The sequence below is a fragment of the Molothrus ater genome, chromosome 1 (assembly GCF_012460135.2).
Source record: "Molothrus ater isolate BHLD 08-10-18 breed brown headed cowbird chromosome 1, BPBGC_Mater_1.1, whole genome shotgun sequence".
Taxonomy (NCBI): domain Eukaryota; kingdom Metazoa; phylum Chordata; class Aves; order Passeriformes; family Icteridae; genus Molothrus; species Molothrus ater.
The window spans coordinates 130599937-130608806 of NC_050478.2; positions in this window are offsets into that span (position 1 = coordinate 130599937).

Below are 8870 nucleotides of genomic sequence, written 5' to 3' on the forward strand. Positions count from 1 at the left end.
TAGGATTAAAACATTACTAAACTTAAACATTTTCATCTGGAGTAAGCATTGCCCAGTAGGTTTGGGTGGTCAGCTTGGATAATTTGGCTTCTATGAAGCCATTTGCAAAGAAGAAAAATGTGTTGTTGTAAGTGATTTAGTTTTTTTCAAAGATTGCTTTCTTGATAATGTCATAAAATAAATCCCTAAAAGCTGGTTTATAGGCCAGCTCCACAAGACAAACAGTGAACAAATTGGCCTGGGCAAGAAAAGCTTTCCTAAGATAATAAAAACAACTTGTGCCGGCACTGTGAGAAAAGAAGACAGCTTTCAAAATGTTTATCTTCAAGCTAAAATACAAGTCCCAAGTCTGAGTTTGAAAAGCAACTGGAAGATTGTTGTCCTTGGTGAGGAGCTGATGCGCAGAGAGGGGCAGGGGGGCTGAGCTGGGAGCATCACCAGGTGGGATTGGGGCCAGCAGGTCAGCTGGGATGGCCCTGGAGGAGCTGGGCAGGGACCTCCTTCCTCTGACACATCCCCCTGGTCTTGGAGGCACATCCTCTGCCAGCTGTGTCACAGTCCCTCCTCACACCACACCCAGCACCTTGAGCCTCTCAGTTTGTTTCTCCCTTTTGATCCCTCCACCCATTAGCATCTATAGATGATCATGCTGTACTATTACTTTGCCTCTCCTGCATTTTCTGTGGACAACCCTACCATTGGGATAGCCAAAATACCCTTTTCTTTGCCAACATATCCTTCTCCTATTGCATCACTTCATGTTGGCTTCGTGCAACTGATTTAGGCAATGATTTACATTAAAACCTAGGGTGAGAACAGAGACCAGCATGGTGAAAAGGCTTAGGTTGAAACCTCACTTTCAATCCCTAACCTGAAGAAGCTGCCACCTCCTGATTCCAGATTTTCTAGTGTTTCAGTTGCCTGCAATTTGGTGGGATTATGTATTTTGAAACATTTTATTCACAAGAATAAAGGAAGTAAAGTTCAGTCATTACTGCATGAGCAAGAAGTGGAGGAAAAAACCCCTCTCCTCATTGAAAAAACTACTCAGACCTTTCCCTGCCTTCCCCAACAGTCCAAGCAGGACTTCAAGCAGAAGGCAGTTTCAGGCAGTACTGGCATACATTTGCTATGGAAGTATGTCCATGGAATGCAACACAGGGCCAGGGTCCTGGAGGAAATTTCTGTTGTTAATTGGATAGTTACAGGAATTTGGATGTCACCTAAGGAGCATGTGAGATTGGGTGTTACTGTCTCAGTCACTCATTAATCCTGCACCTGGTACATTTCTGTGCAGCAAACACCACGTGCAGGACCATCATGTCATGAAATAAACAGTGTGAGATAGCCAAGGGTCTGGAGAGGACAAAGCCCTTGCCCAGGGTGAGCTCTTGCTATGACAAAACTGTTAGTAGAGGTCTCCTCTGTAAGCCTCAGCCCTGCATGTTTAGCTGTTTGCTGGCTGCAGATGAGAGTCTGGATAAAGCTTGTGGGCCATCCCCTGCTCACTGTGTGAGTTCTGCTGTGCCACCTGCAGAGGCTGTTGGGCTACAAAAATGCACCTTGCTCTAAAAAATGCAAACAAGTTGGACATCTAACTAGACAATATGGTCACAGTGGATTTAGTTCTGAAGATCAGTTTCTTTGAGAACTGGGGAATAATAGAGCCCAACAAACCACACAAGGGTACAGTAAATATTGGCAATCTCTTCTGAGTCCTTCACAGAAGAGTGACATCTTTGTGCAGGGATCATGTCTTCTGTCTTTTTTGTTTGTTTGTTTTGTTATTTTGGTTTTTTTTTTTTTTTTGTTAAAAGTGGCATCTCTACTTAGTAAATACCTGATCTGTCCTCAGTGCATTTTGTGCTACTGAACAGCTTTATTGTGACAGGAGATGGCACAGAGGCACAGAAGCCAAAATCTCTTTAGGGCCTCAGAGAAATCACATCAGCTGTATCAGAAATAGTGTATAACATCCAAGGGAAAAAGATTAAACCACCATACTTGTGAAAAGCCTTGCCTTGTTTGTTGCATGGTTAGCAGCTACAGCTTAGGCAGAGTAGTTACTGCTAGAGCAGCTCTGCAGCCCTTCCTTGCAGACAGAGCAAAACACAAATATTGAAGTATGTTAGAGGTCTGTAGCAATATGGGAAAGGGCCAAAATGGATGGTGGCAAATAGTGGGGAAAAGGTCATGAGAAAAAAAGTGAGGGAAGTTGTATTAAGCAGAAAAACAGGGCATGACCCTACCATTTGGCAAAGTTACAGAAATGTTAACCTTTGGAAATGCTATTAGTTCATTGCTGTTTGGAAAGTTGGCTAGAAAGGCAACACTAAGGACTGACTCAGTTCTAGGGTTTCTGCTGTGCTAAGCACAGTAACACATGAACACACCTCCTCCCCTCTTGGAGGCATGCTCATGAGGAACAGCCACTAAATACTGTTATTCCTAATATTTTGCTACCCTAGGCAACCAAAAATCAACTCCACTCGGCATGACATAGCCTGCAAGAACTAGATTGTCTAGAATCAATTTGCTACTCCAGTTGAGTTTGATTTTATGATCTTAACACTTGTCATTTTGGGAAGGAACAAAACATTCACTGTTCCCAGGGTATGTAATGCTACTGGGAAGCCATAAATTTTAATTTGGTGCTTTATTTCCCTCATGAAGAGATGTTGTTCATATGTGCTGTCACAGCTGGGGGTTCCTCTTTTTTTCCTTGTCCCTTCATTAAGTTGGAACATACTCAGATACATGACAGCTTTTGTTTCCATCAATGATGGATGTTAAAGTGAGAGTTTTGGTCTGGTTTTCTTGGACTAGGAATAGTTTCACATGAAATTTTCTGCTGGATGAGCTGGCACTCCTGGCTCCCTCTCCAAGCTCTGCCAATCACTATTTTTTTTTCTCTTCAGTATTCAGCTTGAATTTGAAGTGGCAGGACATAGAGATTGATGGTTTTATTCTTTAGAGGAAAGGAACTAATTCTGAGTGCATGCTGGAGCACAAAAGAGACTTGGGGAAGAAAAATGCCCTGCCAATTTATCCAAGTCTTTTTCAGGAACTGAAAGTGGAAACAGAACACTTACTAAAATATTTGTTTTTTATTTTAATGACTATCTTAACTTATTGGAAAACCCATACCCTATGGAGTCTCCTGTAAGATATATTGCTTCATATTTAGGAAAAAATACCTGGATGTCTAAAGGCTAAGAAAAAGTATCTGCTTTTCATTCTTTTCCATAGTATTTTCCACTTGAAAAAAATTTATCATGACAAAAAATATAGGTACATACAGCAGAAGGCTCAGTTAATAGAAGTATGCCTACAGCAGGCTGTGAAAGAAGACAGGTGTTACACCAAAGAAAATTTTAATGACAGAAGTCAAAGTTCAAAGGACAATCTTTTAGGTTTTCATACAATTCGATGGTATGGAATAAAGGTATATCCTGTCTATAACATCAGAAACCCTGTTTGGCTCCTGTTTGAGAAGTAGACTCAAGCTTCAGTCAGGAGATTGGCTGAAGCTTTTAATATTTTTCAATACTCAGTGGTCTTAGCATTTTGAGGACTGAAAGGAGGAAACGTACGTTTTCCTCCAAGTCTAGGTCCCTATAGAGTAATTTATGTCCTTGAAAGTATGCAAATTAATTTTACAAATGGATTTGGATAAGAATCAAGTTTTAATGGTCATCAATTTCATGACCTTCTAGATAGAAGAATTGACCTCTCTTACTGCTTAATAGACTCTGAAATCCAGCTGACATGTGGAGTTCGCTATGTTCAATGGTGAAAGGAAGTTATTATTTTTGGTGGGGTTTATTTGTTCCCATCCCTGAAGACCACATGAAACCTGGCTACTGTCCTGGGACTTGTAGTTCAAGTTATTGTTTTATAGTCCCTGGAGTTAATCTAATAGCCTGGAATCTTGACTGCAGAAAACATTTGAAGAAAAATGAATTTATGTTGTATTTCCTGCATATTTGTGATAGTTGTTTGGCAAACCTAACAGCATCCCTCCTCTTGTACTGTGGGACAGTAATCTTTCAGCTTTTGATGGTCTTTTACAGAAGGAAATCTGAATTAAAAAATAGGGTTTCAAAATAAAGGTCAAGATTTACTCAGAATAGGATCAAAGCAGAATTTAAAATACATATACAGCATAGAAAGTTTTTCACAGAAAGAGTGACAAAGTTCTGGAATGGTCTGCCCAGGGAGGCTGTGGAGTCACCCTCCCTGGATGTGGCACTTGGTGCCATGGTTTAGTTGAGGAGTTGGGGCTGGATTGGACTCAATGATCTTTAAGGTCTCTTCCAACCTTGTGATTCTGTAAATTCTGTGAATAGATGTAGCCATTCCCTCTGCCGTGGTCTTTACACTTCTACAGGGAAGCTGTCAAACCATGAACCATTCCACACCAATGATGAGGACACAGGGTATGAACTCATGGTGGGAGCCAGGCTGGATAGGGCTTTGAGCAACCTGGTCTCTTGGGAGGTGTCCTTGCCCATGGCAGGGGGGTTGGAGCTAGGCAATCTTTAAGGTCCCTTCCAACCCAAACCACTCTATGTTCCTATGATCTTAAAGATGTTGAAGCCTCTTCTGCTGCTCAGGCAATCAAAAGAATTATTTGCCCTAAGGGAAGCAGAGATTTGAAAGTCTGTTCATTAGGAAGGCCCTTACCTTGCATGTTGTGTATTTGCACACACGCAAAGCCTTGCACAACCACACCTCGTAAAACCAGTGAGCTCTGGCCTCACACCAGCGTGCTGCACCACAAAAAGGGGGTGGTTGCCTAGAACACCACAAACAGGCCTTCAGGCAAAGAAGGAATTGCTCTTTTCTGGATATTGCTGCTTTTGTTGGATAATCCAAAAAGGAGTAAAACTATTCTTCTACATGTCTTCTAACCTAAAAAAGGAAAGTTTAGACATTTTTTTTTATTCCCGCCGCAAATTAACACAGAATGGCAGGATCAGGATCTCTGAGCTTACCTTTCTTACCCTTCCTTCTCCAGCATGGAACGACTCCAGAGCTTTGCATAGGAAGGATTGGCCTCCACAGCTTTTGACACAGGGTGCTGTCACACTGCTCCAAGAGCAGCTTCCACTGAAGTTGTTTCCTCAGGCTCCAGTGTGTGTCCCACTGGGTGCTGCTGGACACCTGCAACACCCCATAAACCTCCTCTGCCCCAGCATCAGGTGTGAGGAGACTTCAGGGGACACAGAAATCTGTAGTTTGGGGTTGCCATTTTAGAAGTTGGGCCATTGTGTGCCGCCTATTGGCATAAAAGTTCTTAAAGACGCCAATACAAATTACATCTATTTTTTTCAATAATTAACTCTTATGAATACAAATAATTAATGCCTCAAAATACAGTAGCTCAGTGAAAGCCCTAAAAGGACTAAGGGAAACTACAATTAATTCTTTTTTAAGACATTCCTCCAACTACTATGTACTAATGCTCATTTTCATCTGCTTCTCTTTGAAAAACAAAAACAACTGGTTACAGTTCTCAACCAATTTCATAAATTTTTGTGCCTTCATTTGGAACCCCCTTCATGTATTTGCCAACTAATTTAAAAGAATTATTGCATTGCAAAAATATTCAGAAAACCTGGATGCAATTGATTCCTGTAAGACACACTGTTCTACATGAAAATAAATTATCTATTTTTAACCCTTTAATCCCTGCTGGGCTGTACCAAAACTACTTCCACATGCATCTTAAAAAAAAAAAAATCAAAAATCACTACATTAAGCAGCTGCCCATCTGAAAAGTGCATTTTTAATTGCAGATTTACTGTTTTTCTCTGCATGCACAGTGGATTTTTTTCAGTGCTGAGGAACAGTAACAGACTTTGATGTGGATGACCCGTCTTTCCCACACAACCCTATTCATTCTGAGCAATTGGCTTTGCCTCTGGGTCAAAGCTTTCTTGGATGACACCTGATACAACCCAGGTAAGAGTTTGAGAAATATGATATTTATAAATAATTACAACTGTAGGCACATAGGATTCATCACTAGAGCCACAGTCAAAAAACTGGGATGTCTCCATGGGTAGAAGGGGCTCACTCCTGAGGTGGCATTTAAAGTCATTTCTGAGTAATAAAGCTCTAGATAACTCAGGTTTTGCCTGTCCAAGTTTGTTTTTATTTCATTCTTTTGTTAGAGACAAAAAAAAAAAAAAGCCTTTAATATTACCTAATATGAAAAAAGAGAGCAAAGCCAGAAGAGAAGTGATGTGAGCGAGCTTTGATGGACACGGATTTTGAGGTGCTTGAGCTCTCCCATCCACCACAATCATTTTGGTCTTCTATAAAAAAACACAGTTTCTGGGCTAAGAACAGGATGCTGAGAGAAGGACTGAGCTGAAACAGCTTTCTCATCCTGGCTACTTATTTGATCTTGAGATGAAATGAAATACTGAATTGCACCATCCTTTCTGGAAAGTTGCAGAAAATCCTCACATATTTGGATAATAAAATTTGAGTTACTCTCTTCTTTCAGACTGCTTTTTCATTCTCTGCTTTACTCTTGTTGTGTCCTGAATGTCTTTTTGATTTTATTTCTTAAGAACTGGACTTAGCTAGTCAGAATAGCAGCACTGCTGTAAGCCCATGATGAAAAGACAACTAGAATGGATCAAGCAAGCTGATGCTGGTAGATGTTACACTCAGAGTGTCTAAAAATGCTTTTAAAAATCATCCTGTGCAGGCATATTGCTACTGTAGAAAAAACTGAATTTCTTTAAGAAGAGACCCAATGCAATAAATAAAAACTGTGCTTTGTCTTTTGTCATTCCACCTACTTTGCAAACTACCTTGAACTCATTCTTTTGACCAATGTCAAACTGGCTCTGACTTTCAAAGCTGGCACAAAATGGTTTCAGGCCATATCCCCTATCCTTTCTAAGTTCTCATTACTCCAGAAAATTTTACTTGCTCTTGAAGGAATTTGATGAGACCAGTGGTGCAAAGAACTGTAGTACAGCTGAGTTGAATTTGCACAAGGTAATTTGTGGGTGCTGTTTACATTGCTGACCTCTGTGAATATCATTTAGAAGCATGGGATTTTGGGTTGGGATTTTCTGTATGTTGATTTCTTGGAAAACTTAATGCAATTGCTCTTCTGCTTTTCTCAGTCTTAGTGCTTCAGAAATTGGCCTTTGGTGGTTTACTCCCCCGGGCTCTGTTCCTACTACCTACCTCACATGGACATGAGAATCCATCAGGTTTGACATATCTGGCTCTTCCAGATTTAGAGCACTGAAAGAAAAATGTCATGCTGAATTTGACAGCTCTTTGTCTGCATATGCCATGATCCCCCAAGGCTTCTATCTCCATCAAGCAGTCTAACACCCTGTCAATTATTTTCCCAGATTTGTTTCAGCAACCCCAGCTGCCTTTCTGCCAGGTAACTTCTCCCATTACCTACAGGCTGCTAAACAGATTGCCCTGAACATCTTTAACAAACACACAACAATCTGGCCCCAGTCCCACCTCACTTCATCCCACAGAGTAATCACCATCTCCTCTGCAACCTCATTTTCTGGATTTGAGATGGTAAAGAATGTGTGTCTTGGAGGCCCTCAGCTTGGTAGGTCCATTAGTCACTGCACCTGTCAGCAGAGCAGGCAACTGCCATGGAAGTTGTGGTTCAGCCTGGGAAAAGACCCCTCACCAGGTGAGTCAAATGCAGCATTTCCACAGCTGCTCTGAGGGAGCCACAAAAAGAGCTACAGGAGCCGTGTGTTACCATTCAACCTCCTCACTGTGCTACAAAGAATGCCAAAATTGCCTTCTGTGCTTCATTTCAGCTTCCAAAAGCTCTTGCCAAGCACAGAACAAGAGCTAAGGGTCTGTCCTGGCATCCATTTTGAGAAAGTTATCTGGAGGATAGCATGGGAACCTGAGAGCTTGTGAGAGCTGCTTTCACCAGGCCAGAGCTTCCTAGGTTCCCAAAAATGCTCACGCATTACAGCCCACAGGAGCTGATCCAGATGCTCTGGGGTAGTTAACCAACGTGCAGCAACTGCAGTAAGAGCAGATGTGTGCTGTAACCTACACCTGATTCAACATGATGAGCACAGGCATACTATGCAGCTGATGCACAGATAACACAGGTTTAATTACCCACAGTCTGATTATCCGGTGTTGACATGGTTTTTATGACTAAATCACCCTTGAGACACACGGAATCTGGAAATTGCAACCACAGATAAAAATTTCCTTGCAGCTACATAAAGTCACAGTACTTTTCTGACAAATTTTGGCTGAGAGTTTTGAGCATTTTTAACTTATCTGGTTTGCAGTGTATTTTACAAGGAGTGAAGTCTTAAGGCATAAATCACTGACTTACAGGAAAACAACTGTGTAACAATATTACAAGATATACAGAACAGGATGCACTTGGGTTCCAGTTTCTGTTCACTGGCTCACCAGAGACAAGGATCATAAATCAAAAATAGAGAACGGAAATCAAAGAAAAGTAACAGGAAGTGTCAAAATGAAAACCTGGCAGAAATTACCAATAGAAAGAAAAAAAAAGGAAAGACTCCAGATGTTGTTGTTTTGTTTTTTTTTAAATAAAAACCTGGGAAAGACTCAGTGAACAAAAGATCTACCAGCAGAAAAGAAAAAATGATAGCTTGGGTAGGGGCTTCTCTTTATTTCTCACATACAAGCCAGGTCTACTGAGGCAAGTAAATATCGATTAAGAAGATGAGGGAGGTGATGAGGGAAAAAAATCATACAAACATCACCTGCCCTCCTTTCTTCCCATGAAGCACAGCTCTGGAAACTGTGATCCTAGAAATATTTCAGTCGGGCTTACAATTCAAAAGGTTCATTAAATCCAGGAT